Here is a 16,163-nt window from a genome sequence, read left to right on the forward strand (position 1 = left end):
GTAAGTACAATGCACGCGCGTTTGTCAGCCACTTTTTGCCAGCCGTCTTTTCTGGTTTGGGCTGCTTTTGCAGTGTTACCACTTTTGCATATTAAATCTTGAAATCCTTCAAGTAACTAATTAACTAACACCCACCCACCCAGCTTGTGAGAAAAAAATGTGCCCGTTCTTTCATCATTTTGTTGCAGCCTATCAAAGACTTGCTGATCATGTGTTCTAGACTCAATATACAGTGGAACCTCGGTTCACGACCATAATTCGTTCCAAACCTCTGGTCGTAAACCGATTTGGTCGTGAACTGAAGCAATTTCCCCCATAGAATTGTATGTAAATAAAATTAATCCATTCCAGACCGTACGAACTGTATGTAAATATATATTTTTAAAGATTTTTAAGCATAAATATAGTTAATTACACCATAGAATGCACAGTGTAATAGTAAAAACATTGAATAACACTGACACAAACACCCAGGCAACCTGCTCAGCTGCATGGGCAGGCTCTCTCTCTCTCTCAGCAGCAGACTCCCCAGCCAACCCCTCCCCCCTCCTCTCTCGCTCTCTCTCTCTCCCTCTCTCAGCAGCACGCGAGCCTCCCCAGCTTCCCTCCCTCTCACCATCTGAGACTAAGAACAATATATACATTATCTAAACCTGTTTATTCAGAGTAGGATCGCAGTAAACCTGGAGCCTACCCCAGCAAGTTTAGATGCAAGGCAGGAAAAATCCCTGGTATGTAATATGTATGATATGGCTCATGTTAAGAACAAAAAGAATATTATATTTCAACTATCTATTTTGAGAGAGAGAGAAACATTGCAAAAAGGGGGACAAATATTTAAAAATATAATTCTGCTACTGGATTATTTTCACAATATCAGGTATTTTGAGCTGTGAATATGAACTAAAAAAGATAAATTAATAAATATAGAATAAATACAAAAACATCCATTATTCAACCCGCTGTATCTTAACTACAGGGTCACGGGGGTCTGCTGGAGCCAATCCCAGCCAACACAGGGCACAATGCAGGAAACAAGCCCCGGGCAGGGCGCCAGCCCAAACCAGGGCGCACACACACACACACACCGGGGACAATTTAGAATCGCCAATGCACCTAACCTGCATGTCTTTGGACTGTGGAAGGAAACCCATGCAGACACGGGGAGAACATGCAAACTCCACACAGGGAGGACCTGGACCTGGAACCCAGGTCTCCTTGCTACGAGGCAGAAGCGCTACTCACTGTGCCACCGTGCCGCCCAAAATATATATATATATATATATATATATATATATATATATATATATATATATATGTGTGTGTGTGTGTGTGTGTTAGGGTTGGGTAAGTTAACGTGTTAATAATATTATTATTATTTTAAAAGCCTCAGTCTCGCTAGCAATCGTTAGAGATCAGTGATCTTCTTGTTACAGCGCATTTCGATGCGCTTTTGCTAGAAGGAAAATTAGGTTTGTTGATTTGACCTCAATTCGCATGAGTAGTGAAGAGCAAACTGCTTCTAAAATGGCATGTGGAGAGATACCAAAGTGGATGCTCAAAGCTGAATCGGACTGTGATCTGTCGGACTCCGATTTTGATGCAAGTGTTTATGGAGATGTAGATCGAAAACAAAAGTGAGGTACCGGCATCAGCTGATCGGTCCCCAGTTGATCATGGTGCTGAACACGTTCGTGTAGCTGATGCACTTATGGCAACATTCACCTGGGAGGTCAGACACTTACGATGACAGGAGGTACAAACCATATTGCATCTCACTGCAGCTGCCACCTCCGCCCATCTGTCTCACAAAGACAGCCAGGCAACCAGCCCACTGTGCATTGGAAAATAATTTTTTGGAAAAAATATTAGCCCTCAAAGAGTTGCTACTGAACATAGACTGTTTATGTTGCTCCCTAATAACAGATAATGTTTCTGCTGGTATCTGTTCAGTTAAAAAAAGAAAACATTTAGAAATGTTAACTTGTTGTTGCTCGTAAGGTGCCTGTTAAAATATTATGATCGTGGCTCTGAACTCTGAGGGTAACTTGTTTTTCTATAACAATATAGACAAAACGTTAATGCCCTGGCAGTGGCAAATAGCTTTGGTTTTATATTTGATTACGATTACATTAATGTTTAAGTTGAGATTTACAAGAAATATTTTAACTGCTACTATGTGAAGGGAATACTGCTGTTAAAAAGCACCTTATTTGTTTAAAGTGTTTGCAAACCAAATACATGCAACACACTACTTTTACATTAATACATTATTGAATTTTGTGCATAACAATGTGATTGTTGTGATTGTCTGCAATTAATCGCGATTATAAATTTTAATCGTTGCCCAGCACTAATATATATATATATTGCATATTTGTAGCTAGAAATCCACAAAGGGAGAAGATGAATCACATATCTTAAAATAGCTTTTTATTCCTAAGCTTTCAACTTTACATTTAATGATTTAATTTGCAAAAACCTAAAGTAAACTTTTTTCACATTGTCATTATGGGGTGTTGTGTGTAGAATTCTGAGGAAAAAACTGAATTTAATCCATTTTGGAATAAAGCTGTAACATAACAAAATGTGGAAAAAGTGATGCGCTGTGAATACTTTCCGGATGCACTGTATGTTAGGTAGAATACCCAGTGGGGGCTGGGCGGTCTCGTGGCCTCGGAACCCCTACAGATTTTGTCTTGTTTCTCCAGCTCTCTGCAGTTTTTTGTTTTTTCTGTCCTTCAGGCCAATGGATCTTACTTTATTCTTGGTTACTTATTATTGTCAAATCTTATATATATATATATACTAACTATTTATACTAACTATTTATATATACTACTAACTAAATTTTTTTTTTAATTTTTCTTTCGTTATCTTGTAAAGCACTTTGAGCTATATCATTTGTATGAAAATGTGCTATATAAATAAATATTGTTGTTGTTGTAGTAAAGCTCTGAGTGTTCCCGGGAGCACAGTGGCCTCAGTAATTGTGAAAAAGGAGAAGTCTGGAACTAACAGATGTCTTCCAAGTGATTTGGTAAGGGAAGAGAACAGGAACCCAATAGTCATTCTAAAAGAGCTTTAAAAGTCATCTTCTGAGATGAGAAAACTTTTCGGAAGGAGGATAATATAAGCAGCACTCCAATAATCAGGCATTTATGGCAAAGTGGCTAGTCTGAAACCTCTCTTGAGGAAATGACAAACAACATTTAAAGGATTCTGACAGCATGAGGAAATTGATTCTCTGGCCAGATAAGACAAAAATGTAAATCTTTGGGGAGAACTTTAAGCAATATGTTTGGCAAAGATCTGGCACTGCTCATCACCTGCCTAACACCATCTCCACAGTGAAGCATGGTGGTGGCAGAGTCATGCAATGGGTTGCTTCTCAGCAGCAGGGACAGAGAGGCTGGTCAAAATTTTGGAAAGGATGGACACAGCCAAGTACAGAGAGGTCCTTGAAGAAAGCCTGTTCCAGAGTGCATGCAACCTCAGACTGGGGTGACAGTCCTCTTTCTGCATGACAATGACCCAAAGTCAAGACAATGCTGGAGTGCCTTCAGGACAAGTCTATGACTGACCTTGAGTGGTCCAGTCAAAGACCAGACTTAAGCCCTGTAAAACATCTGTGGAGAAACCTGCCTGAAGAAAGTAGTTTGCAGATGCTTCCCATCCAATCTAATAGAGGGGAGGATCTACCAGGAAGAATGGGATAAACTGCCCAGATCCAGGAAAATTAAGTATTGAATTAAGTGTCCACATACTTATATGAACGACAGATTCCAGATTTTAATATTTAATAAGTTTGCAAATTTTTTAAAAACATATTTCACTTTGTCATTATTGTTTATTGAGTGTAGATTGCTGGAGACAATTCATAAACATATCCATTTACAATTAAATCTACTACAGAATACAGTATGCAGAAAGTGAAATGGTCAAAATACTTTCTGAATCCACTGTGTATAGTTTTAAACTGAAACAGTGGCAAGTTAAGGGATTTACTTAGGATCCCAAACCAAGTCAGTGCATGGGACAATATGGATTGAAGTCTACTGAATTAGATGTGTGACTGTGTGTAGCAGATAATATCATCAAAAGAAACCCCCTGGGACACTCAATTCTGAAATTCTAAAATGACTGTGGTAAATGTGATATAGTTAGCTTTATTCTGAGTGAGCAGCTGTGAATATAAAAGGCAGGATGAAAATGGCTTGTCAAGAAGCTGCAAACCCAACACAGCAGAGGAAAAAAACAAAACAAAAACATGAACAAAAGGTTTTCAGCCTGTACCCAGACTGGCCTTTACTGCTTTGTACTTTTTAGCCCTCTACCAGTGTTTAACACATTTAAGGAGTGAACCTGTTGGTCTATAAGCTAAAAAAATGCAATAAGAAGATGAACTGATGAAAAGATTCCAGGAAGGCTTAATTAGATGAGTTCCGATTGAAAAAATGTGCTACACTGGTGTCAGAAGCAGGCACTTCTTTGGTGTTGATGCTAAAGTTAAGAGGCAGAGTTTAAGAAAATCAAGGAATCAATATGTTGTATCAAATCATATGATGCAATGCTACTGTGAAACCTAAGACTAGAATCTGCTATTTTAAGTAAAAATTCAACATAAATTAATAACAAATAATAAAGAATGCAGATATAAAAAGTGCTTTACAGACACATACATTAACTGTGCTTATAAAGTTACAAAACAATAGATAGAAAAACATAAAAGACAACATAATGTACATTAAAAAGAAACAAAATGTGTTTTCTACAGATCTGATGTGAAGGCGTTCTTGTTAGGCACGCTGCTCACAAGGCATGGCACTGACTGGCATGTACAGCTTTAAAATTCACTGTATTCTGTACACATGGCAGTAATGCCCCATAAACCTATAAAAAAGCATGTATCGATAATGGCTAGTGCATAAGGGACTTTCTACAAGGATTTAACAATGTTATTCTTTTGGTATGTATATTTTTATTGGGCAATCTGGTGAATGTGTACTTGTGTGGGGTCTGTGTCCACGTGTGTGGCATCTCATTCCAGGGTGTATGTGCGTGTGTTGGCCATCCCATTTGGAGAGACCCGCTTCCAACTGGTCTCAGTAGGACTCAGGGGATGTATGTATTACACTGTCTGTCTCTTGAGTGTACCACTTCAAATGAACACCCTGTACCCATCGCCTTGTAACTCTCAAGCATTATGTTTCCATAACAAAAAGTCAAATGAAATGTGTTAATGATTCTGTCTGGTTGTAATAAGAAAGGTTTATGAGCATGGAAGCCTGACACCCCACACCACCTTGAGTTACTACTAGAATAATTACTAGAATATTAGAATACTAGAGAATATAGAGTATTTTAGTTTAAAAAGAAAAATCCAGAGACTCAGAGAATTTCAATAAATCGTATATTTTCTGAAGCTGCCTAGTTTGGTTGGTAATGATATTGTAATAGTATAGCATGCATCAAAATGCTGTTAAATACACTATACTATATTTTAATGTATGTACAACAAAACAGCAGTCAAAACGCAGACTTTCCTGATATACACAGGAAGAAGAGTTTTTTTAGAAGCTTTCTTTCTGGGATATTTTTCCTTTTCTTGTGAAAAGCTGTGTTTTTGATTACTATCATTCTGCCTGGGACCACTTCAGAAGGACTGCTTAACTGTTAAAGTGTCAGAGCAAGGGGTCACATGATGTCTCACTGCTGCTCACATTACACACACAACTCTAATATAGGGTTTTCATGCTTTTTTCAAAATTAGAAGTGTGTCAGTTTTATTGTAATCATCTTGAAGTTATGAGGCAATTATAGTGTGCAGAGACAATATACTGTTGTGCTAAACATATTGGAATATGGTGCTTTCATCCTCATCTCCCCTCAAAATGTAACTGAATCTAAACCATCAGGACAATGTTGAAAATCAAATAAATCCCTTCCAAATTTGGCTTCTGTATGGAGGATTTAAGAGGAGTCACTTTTCGAATAACAGTGGCCAGGAGGCTTTGGGTAAGCTGAAATATGAACTTGCCCTCATCTGATATCAGAGCAGAAATGTACTTTTCTATTTTTTAATTGAAGACTTTTTTTTTTTTCAAAATCAGCTCAGGGTAGAATTTTAATTTTTTTCAGCAATTCAGATGCAAACATCAGCCTACAGCTAGCTAAATGTTAGCACAATACTTGACACAACACAGTATTTAGGACAACTAATGGCTGAAATATCTGATTACAGCTTCCATTATTGTGCATTTGGCAAAGACAGTTCCTACGGTAGAATCATTTTATAATTAAGGATTGAAAGGCATGTACTAGGCAAGGGGCATGAAATTATCTGCAAGAAATAAATAAATATATACACTATTTATTTTTAAAAAGACACGCAAACATTTTGTTTTATACATACTTGTATACGTGTTTACACAAACCAACCATAGTATGCTGGATATATTTCTCCAAGTATATATATTCATTTGTATACTGTAATTACAGTATTCAGTTTATAGTGTTCACTTTGATGGTGGTTAAACTTAAAAGTTCTATATAAACTAAACATAGGTGTATGTATAAAGTGGTCCTATTGTTTAGCGTCTAGTCCAGCTACGTCACAAAATCAGGGACCTGGATTTAAATTATATAATACTCATTGTCTATGTGGGGTTTGTACATTGTCCTCAAATCTGTGTATGTTCCTTCCAAATTCTATGGCTTCCACTTTTATTCTAAACACATGCAAGTTGGTTTGACTGTTTACTCTCAATTGGCCCAGTGTGACTGGTTGTTGAAGTGCATGTGTATTGCATCAATAAACAGCCAACCTATTCAGGGCTGCTTCCTGCCGTTTGTTCAGTGCTGCCCCCTGCTTCCCCACAAGCCTTAAAAAGGAATAAGTATACAATATTTGGATCTGAACTATTAAATGACCTCTGTAAAATATTTATCACCTTGTTAGTCTTCCAAAGCAAAAAGTGTCATAAGGAAACTCGTGATGTACCTGTTACACTGCACAATATAGAAAACACAGAGGCACCATTATATAAAAATGAAGCACCACATAAAGCAAATAGTAATTTTCAACTGTTGTTATCTTTCTGGATGGCTAGAACAATGAAAGTTCTATTTTTATGTAAAATTGCAAGACCCTGTTTTTATACTGCCTACAAAATCCAATGATTAGCATTGACCTACCAGAACTTTTCATTATATCATAATTTTTATCTTTTTGCAATGATATATTCAAAAAATAACTTTAAATAAAATACATTTTTACTCTAGAAGAACAAATAGTTATAAAAAGAATATAAAAAACATGAGAACTTAAACTGTATTTTATTTATGGAACACATTTAAATTGAAAGTTAGTTAGTGGATGTTATAAGAATAATAATAATAACCTTATTGTCAGTAAAACAACATATGCATGGCACTACAGCTGTTTCTCAATGATTGAGATTAAGTGAAGTTTTTCCCTTTTATTAAGAAAGCGGAAGCACTGATTTACAGATGGATCACCTGATACAGTAAAACTCAGTGTCCCAAAGGTATCCTTGCCGTCTTGAAAATGTTTGATAAAATTAAAGCTAATGAGGAATAAAAGGTTCATTTGCATAAAGTATAATAACACTTCTTATTTAAAAAAGGATTTACTATTTTTAAAATTCTACATGCAGCACAAACGGTTATATAATTGTATATTCCTTTATTTTAGATGTGCTTACTTTCTCCTGACATACATAGCCATTCAAATAGAAAAGAGTCATGTTACAGAACAGTGCTTTAATGACAAGTTCAATGAACTGCTCAGTTGCTCACCCTGGTGCCATTGGGTTTTTATTTTTTCAAATGAAATTCATGAAAAATCCTATAAAAAGTGCTTGGGAGATCCTTGATTGACTTGTCATTTTAATATACTCTTCTAGATAGATAGATAGATAGATAGATAGATAGATAGATAGATAGATAGATAGATAGATAGATAGATAGATAGATAGATAGATAGATAGATACATACTTTATTAATCCCAAGGGGAAATTCTAGAATACCCAGAGAATGTTGTTTTAAATTCTAAATAAAACAAAAAAATCTCAGTTTTTAAATTTTGTAAGGAATTATCTTCTCATATGTTTCTACGCAAAAATCTCTGTACAAGCAAAGCAGAGTTTTTTTTTTCTGCCAGGATCAAGTATACATCTAAAATTTTCTTTTATAATTATTATATAATGAGTAATTATTTTTTTGCTTTTTTATGTCAAAAAGTTTCATGCTGAATGTAATACATTAGCTCACTTTGTGTTTGTAATCTGCTTTTGACTACAGAAATAGTATGAAATTTCCTCAAATGATTACATTTTTGTGAACCTATACAAATATTTTTAAGAGAGTACAATTACATTCCTGCTGTCTGATTTTTTTTAAAAGTTCAGTGGTACTATATAGTTTTTACTGAAATAAACTTTTTAGTAATAAATGTTCCAATCAACAGCCCATGAAACATTTCTATGATAATTGAAAGTAATACTGTTTTGTGCTACTAAATAAACATACTGAAATCATTGCCTGATTCTAAATATAAATCTGTATCCTTTTAGATTAAGAAAATTCTGCAAAAACAATACTGAACTTATACTAAATAATAGTTTGTAAAAAAAAAAAAAAAAAAAAACCACAACTATTTTGGATAACATTTACCAAGAGTGAAATTTTGAAATAAATGATGCAACAAAATTAATATGAATTCAGTTCAACTTACGGTATAAACACCCCAAGTGCTAACACATATACACAATATATATACAAAATACTTTAATTTCAATATGCCACTTACAAATTCATTTAGTAAGACCAATTTTTCTATAACATGCAAATTACAAATTAATTTAGTAAGTCCAAACAGTTCCTATAGAATTTCCTGAACAGACTAAATCATGTGTGTGAGGAATGTGTGAGGATCATCAAAGCTGCTTTACAAACCCATCCATCCACTGGCTGCCTGAAATGATCTATTCAATTCAGTTTCAAGACTTTTCTATTAAGGGATATAATAGGTAAGAGGCAAATAAATCACCAGACAGGGAGTTATTATCAGCATGTTTTACAAACAAAAGTTAATCTTGCATGTACAGTATTTTTTATTGTGACTATGGTATCTTCCCTCATGAGTCTTAGACTAATAAATATGTGAGAGATCTAATTTCCACCTGCAGCCCTAAAGGTAGTGATTGTTTCAAATTTGGTAAACAAACAGAGAAACATCTCTTCAGATCAGTTAACTATACATTCTTCCTGTATAAATACAGTATCTCAGATATCAATATAATCAGTGGCACACATGAAAGGAGATGAAGTGAAGGGAATGACTCTACAACATAAAAAACTACATTTTTATGCCATTAATTCATATAGAGATCTCTAAATGCATACATAATTTGGGAAACACTGCAATATATAATGCCAAATTCATACTTTAGACCAGCAGAATGACATTTAAAATAGTCCTCAATTTTATATAGGGTATGCTTGGGAAATTTGAAAGTGGTTAAATCACTGTGCAACATTTCATTTAAAATAAACTTTTAAATTAATTTGTGTGTACAACAAATAAATATTTAAAGATCTGTTAAAAGCAAATCAAAATGCTGACATAGCTTAGTACAGTCCATTTTGTATTACTTAGACTAATGTCATTTATTCTAAAGAAAAAAATCTATTTAATTTTAAGATTTACACATCACTGATCAGTTTTTCTCACTTTAAAAATTTAGTTATTGATGTAATAAGAAAAGTATAAAGGATTAATGTTACCAGCAAATTACTAATTACTACTGGCCATCTCAATACATGTATTCAGGTTTTTATTGGACATTTTGTTCTTCATTCTGTGCTTTGTGAAATCTTTGCAGATTTAGTGGTTTCACAAAAGGCATTTCACTATTTATATGGAATACAAAGAACCATGAAAATGTGTGAAGGCAGTGGAATTGCTTTATAATAAAAAGATACTACTTGCAAAAAATGATTAACTTTTATCATTTTTTAGTTCCAGCTCACCACAATAACAAGAATAAAAAAGAAAGTGCAAGTCACATTTAATTGGGCTACAAATCTTTTTCAACTGCTGTCTCACTCAGACGCCTCTTCATCCCTTTCTCTGGTAGCTTTTGGAATGCTCCGGCCAGAAGGTTAAGAAGGTCTCCCCATTAACTGTGACCTCTACAACACATAGGTAGGTACTATTCATCCACTCTGCTAATCTTAACTCTTTAACATTTTTTTGCCAAAGGCATAGATTAGTGAGTGTTTTAAACAAACTGCCAATCACATTTGAGCATGTGAAAAATGTGTTGGCCTGCCTACAGTAGCAATGAAAAATACACAGTTAAAAAGGTTTCTTCTGAATATAGATATGCTAGCATTATTACTTAGGCAAGATGCTTTAATTAATCTGTATCTTAAAAAAACAATGCCAAGGCCATGCAGAAAAAACTATATACATATATTTGCTTGCTGGGATAGGCTTCAGGTTCCCTGTGACCATTCTCAGGATAAACCGATTTGGAAATTTACACATATATAGATACACTGTGCAAAAATTGTTTTCACTTCAATCCATGAAACTGGCATATACATAACCAAATACTGCAGAATGCTTTTGTTCCTATTTACATTTTCTTTTGTATACAATTTCAGAAATGGAAAAGTACGATAATGTTAAGATATTCCTGATTAAAATGCTAAACTAATCAAGAACACATTTCTCTTGCCATCAAAATTATGTTTAGATGGAGAATTTATTTGATTGGTATAAGTGTTTTATGCTTTTTCCTAATATTTGTATAAGCTGAAACAACGAAAATGAAAAGGTTTTAAATTTCAATTCAGTAAATGATTTAAGTTTGGAATTTACTGATGATGACACAAATTTTCTGTTACCTAACAGAAATATGCACTTAATATGTATTTATTGCACTAACTACAATTACAGCAAGCCAAAACAGCTACTGTTTCACTTAAATAAATTGCCCAAAATACTGTGCTGTGCCTACAGAATGTTATTGAATAATATGTTACCTGACCTGAATGTAAGAAATGTATCAGTTTAAAGGAAATTATACCAAAATTGTTTAGATAATATTCTAGCCTACGATGTTAGGGTATTCCCGAGTACACAATATTTATAATCTTCAATAGAAATACTATACATTTGAATATTTATTTCTTGTTAGTTATTCATAACATGACAGAATATCGTATGTAATGTAAATTTCTCTACATACAAGCTATGCCACACAAAAACAATAAGCCTGTTGTTAATAATGGTAAATAACAATAAAGCTTATATAGAAAATTTGTTTCTGAAAAGTGCAATGTGTAAGGATGAAAAAAAAAATTAGCTGGTAATAAAAAGAACATATGCACTTTATATAAATTACTGAAAGTGCAGAATACTGTTTTCTGCTTCAAAATGGTCAGAGTGATATACTGCACAAACATCATATTAAAACATTATGAACATATTCACTAAACATAAAGGGCATATGAACATTTTCACAAAAACAAAAGAGCATATGGCTTGACTGTGAGGATGCCGTTCACCCTTTACTAGCTGCTTGGACTCTTGTGTTAAGTGTATATGATTTATCAAATCCCACTCAGCACTCTGTTATGAAGTCATTCTGGCTTCCCCATTATTTCACAAGCAGCTGTGATGCCTTCTCAACAGACATCCAAGTATCATTTCCCTATAGCAAAGTGTGAGGCTAGAGTTACACTTTAATAAAGTGCACATTGGAAATCAGACCATTCATTTGGATAGCTTTGCAATAGCGCATGCAGAACAACAGACCAGTTGCTTCGCTACCAGCATCATGGTTTAGGACTACAAGCTACAAGAGACGCTTGTTAACACAACATTACACAAGGAGGAGAGAACCCTTCAAGAAATAGTTTTTTTTATTTAAAAAGAATCATTTAAAAAATTATAATATGATAATCCATTTTTTCTTAGACTCATTTAACTCTAATTTTAACATTTTAATTTTACTACTGTATAATTGACCCTTATACTTAATGTTCATTTTTTCAAGAGCTATATGCCTTTTTATAATTTAAATAGCTTATGCTTAAATAAAAAGCTAAAACAGGACTTAGATAATATTGAACTGATTTGATAAAACTACAATAGAACCATGACTTTAGAAACAAACATTTTGATAAGGATAAAAAATCTCAATTGATGGTGAATACCTTTCAAAAACTCTTTTACCTTTTAGTTTCCATAATACAATGTGAACTGATCTAAAATAGAACTAACATTTGACAGATACAAAGAATGTTAAATTATAGCATTTAATTTGTTTTTATTGCTTGTTTGCATACCTACTTGTTGACACTCTTAATGTCTGTAAATTTAAAACATGAGTAACATACCTAATTAATTTCACTTTTAATACTAAACTCAAAATTCAAGTTCTTTCCCAAAATGGCAGTGAGGAAGCTTGTTACACGTATCAATAACATGTTAATTCATCTGTCCATTAAATACAGCACATGGTTAATAAGAGAAGAATAAAAAAATTGATGAATATTGTTTATAATGCATATTAATATAGCAATTAGTAGTTAAAAAGATTTAAAAATGTAAAAATAAATGGTATTGGCTTTCTGATTTTGCAAGATTAACTTTTCTTACATTAATATAATTTTACAAATATTGATTTTGAGATATTTCAGAGAATCTTTAATTATTTGAATGAACATATCATGGAGATATTTTACTCTGTTATTCAGTATGCAACTATTACCTTTCCTCAGAAGATTTTTATGCAATTGTTCATATTGTAAATTGACTATCTTTAGTGTGTAGGTGTTAAATTTAACAAATGACACAAGCTCATAAAAATATAGGCAACCCAAGGAATTCACAAATTGCACGGAGTTTGCCAACAGCATGCAGATTACCAGTATTACTTTAGCAAAATTATTAAAAAGTGGAGAACATTTTATTTTATTTCTGAGAGCATACCAAAATAAAAGAAGAATGTACCATATGTGCAAATGGAGACTGCACATTTGTGAGATCCTGGTTTATTCAAAATCCAGTCTTTTCTTACAACTACATATTTTAGTTTTATTTGATCAAAAAACATCAGCAAACAACTTGAGAAAATTAATAAAAAAGAAGAGCTCATTCAATCCATCAAATTAGTTTGATGATAAAATAATTATTTCAAAATGTAAACATTATTGTTTAATGTTTAATTTTGTTACAGTTGTATAATAGATTTGTTTGAAAATTGAAATTCTCAGAATTTACTTACATCAATTGACTCATGCACAAACACAGACACATAAATTGTATATGCGTGAAAAAATCTCTTTCTACAATAATTATACATAAGGGTGTTTACATAATGTACACACACACTCACACAAATATACACATACACAATATATAGTATATGTATATTATACACACGCACACTACTAAAATGTTTTTCATTATATTATATAAAATATACACACACAGGTATAAATAGTTTATATTTATTTTAATATGAACATTCTTCCCTTTGCTATGTATATTCCATAATGTCCAAAATGCAAAGAATTTAAATATACAGTGTATCTTGCTGTATTTAATAGGAACATCAAGTGGCATCTCAAATAAAAGCGACTGTACGCGTATTTATCAAGATGAAATCCATGGCTGATCAAATAACCTAGAGAATATTGTCTTACCTTGTCAGAGTCCAAGAAGTGGAACTGAAAATTAAGATCCTTAAAACATCCCAGCGTTTGTGTGGAAGTGTTAGTAATAAAATACCTTACAACCAAGTTAAGTCTCCAGTGTTTTACAGCCCCAGATAGTCTTCCCAGTTGTCTGTGACTGTACAGCTTCAGGTAGCACTGACAACCGCTGTCCGAATTGGTTGTGTTAGTGCAGCCTGCAGCAGCGGCAATAGTCCACTGCAGTTTATTTAAGTAAACCAGCAGAAGAGAATAGTAAACAAGTTCCCCTCAGACCAATGGCTTTCCACACCCTTCTGTTTATAGCAAGATGACTTGCATTCGGAGGTCACCCCGTCAACAGCTTCTGTCTTTCACTGGATAGCTAATATGTCGCATTATCCCAGGACTCTTTAGTCAAGCCTCCTCCTTTTCTCCTCCTCTTCCAAGCCCCAGCTAGCCTGCTGTCACAAAGCTGACGCATGTGGGGGTCCACTAAAAATTCACTGTTTAGCAAACTGAATTAATTCTAAAAACAGTTTTTAGACTAAATAATTTTAAAAAATAGAAAATAAGAAAAAACCTTATTTATGCCTAATTTCTAAAATATTTTCTTTTTAGTTTTTGCATATCCAAATAAATAAGTAAACAGGCTTTCTTTAAGTTCAGCAGGTAAGACATACACCTCATTTAATTGATTCACAATTTTAACAGTTAGTATGGGGGGTGCAAGGATATCCCGTGCACAACACTACTTGATTAGGTTAAAAGAAAAGCAGTCCAAAAAAAAAAAAAAACAACTTAAAGGCATTGTTACTGTTCAAACTTCACACTGCTCAGAATTCAACTTTATGTCATACTTTTTTAACATTGCAAATAAATGAAATGAAATCAGTGAATATGAGACCTCTACACAGAAAAGAAACTAAAGGGTGGGAGGGAGACTTCAAGAGGCACTTCAGAATAGTAAGTGTGCAACTCAATACATAACTTGAGCTTTTTTCTCACACTCAATAAAAAAAATAAATAAATAAAGTTTTAAACCTAAATCCCGCTCTTTCAGAGTAACTGAAAAGAATACAAATCAGATGTGAACCAAAAACTATAAAAATAAGGGTATTTCTGTCATATGAATTACGTGTTTTTTTAAATGTTCCTAGTGAAATCAAGAACAGCCTTGGCATTCACAAGCTCAGAATCAAAAAGGGTGCTGAGGAAAAGAATAAATAGAAACTCATGGTGAATGCGGACTAGAACATTTCTCTGTGTAAGGTGCTTTTAACACTTCTTGTAGTCATAATATTGTCTATCCATCCACATAGTTACAAACCTGTCCAATCCAGTTCAAAGCTGGATCATATTTCAGGAGCAGCAAAATCATGTACAACTCAGGAACCAGCCCTGGACTGGATACCAGTCCATCCCTGGGCACACTCATTTGTACAAGACAAATACAAAGTCACCAATTCACTTAAAATGTATGACTTTAAATTATGCAAGGAAAACCCTGAACATACAGAGGAAAACCCACAAAGACAGAATGAAAGTGTCCAGCCTGCACTCAGGCAGCACCCAGACAAGTATTTGAACACAGAATTCTGGAGTGGCTGCCTCTGTATTTCTTATTATTGAACCCAGTTATCATAAGATAAAAATTAAAAATAACCTCGAATCGTGCAACAATACTGTACATCTTCTTTCATATAATATCTCATACTATAAGAAATCACATTTGGGTCTAAAAAACAAAAACTCACTTTCACTCAATAAATTACTAAAACAAATGACATACAAATATTAATGCATTCAGTGCTTCAAAGCGATGCTCTCCTTTTGTCTTCATCTAAAATATTTTGCCAGTAGAAATAAAGTAGAAGCAAGACAAAAATCTTTCATATAATTTTGAACAAACATTTATGCAGACCCACCACTTCCCCTCCCCCCAGAGAAGGCAACCTCAGTAAGAAGATCTGTGCAAAGATGTTAGGCGGACGGGTGACTGAGGATGGCACCCTTTCTCTATAAAAGTTCACAGTTGTCAATCAGGCAGACAAGTTTGTGAGTGAAAGTTACACCTGCAACACATAGACGGCACCGGTTTTTGTCACCACTGCACCATTTCAGTGATAAATTGTGTCCTGCTTGTAATAAAGCTAATAAAAAGTGATAGATGACTCAGGCGAGGAACCCTTGTCGGTGTGGATTAGGACATTTACGGCATTGCTTGACAGCTCTAGCACATTATTATTAGAAAAGATCTTTAAGACTGCAAGGGTCATTAATAAATATTCACACCAAGATGTTTACTCAGAAATGGAGTAGACGCCAGGGAGGCATTAAAATATGCAATAGACATAAAAATGATGTAGACCCATTAAACAGATTACATGTTCCTGTGCAAAATTGTTTTTATTGGTGTTTGTCATGC

General features: G+C 33.9%; 1 protein-coding gene across 19 annotated transcripts in view; it reads right to left on the reverse strand.

The window, feature by feature from the left end:
- The window catches only part of eya4 (EYA transcriptional coactivator and phosphatase 4), a 300,443-nt gene that overhangs the window by 153,329 nt on the left and 130,951 nt on the right, over positions 1-16,163 (reverse strand). The window contains exon 1 of one of the 19 annotated variants that reach the window (XM_051924953.1): positions 13,748-14,019. The exons of 17 other annotated variants lie outside the window; for them this stretch is intronic. The gene's annotated coding sequence lies outside the window, so the exon portion shown is untranslated. Of the gene's footprint in view, positions 1-13,747; positions 14,020-16,163 lie in introns of those variants that run through there. One more of the 19 variants, XM_051924950.1, reaches the window with a different exon arrangement.

The sequence above is a fragment of the Erpetoichthys calabaricus genome, chromosome 3 (genome assembly GCF_900747795.2).
Source record: "Erpetoichthys calabaricus chromosome 3, fErpCal1.3, whole genome shotgun sequence".
Lineage (NCBI taxonomy): Eukaryota > Metazoa > Chordata > Cladistia > Polypteriformes > Polypteridae > Erpetoichthys > Erpetoichthys calabaricus.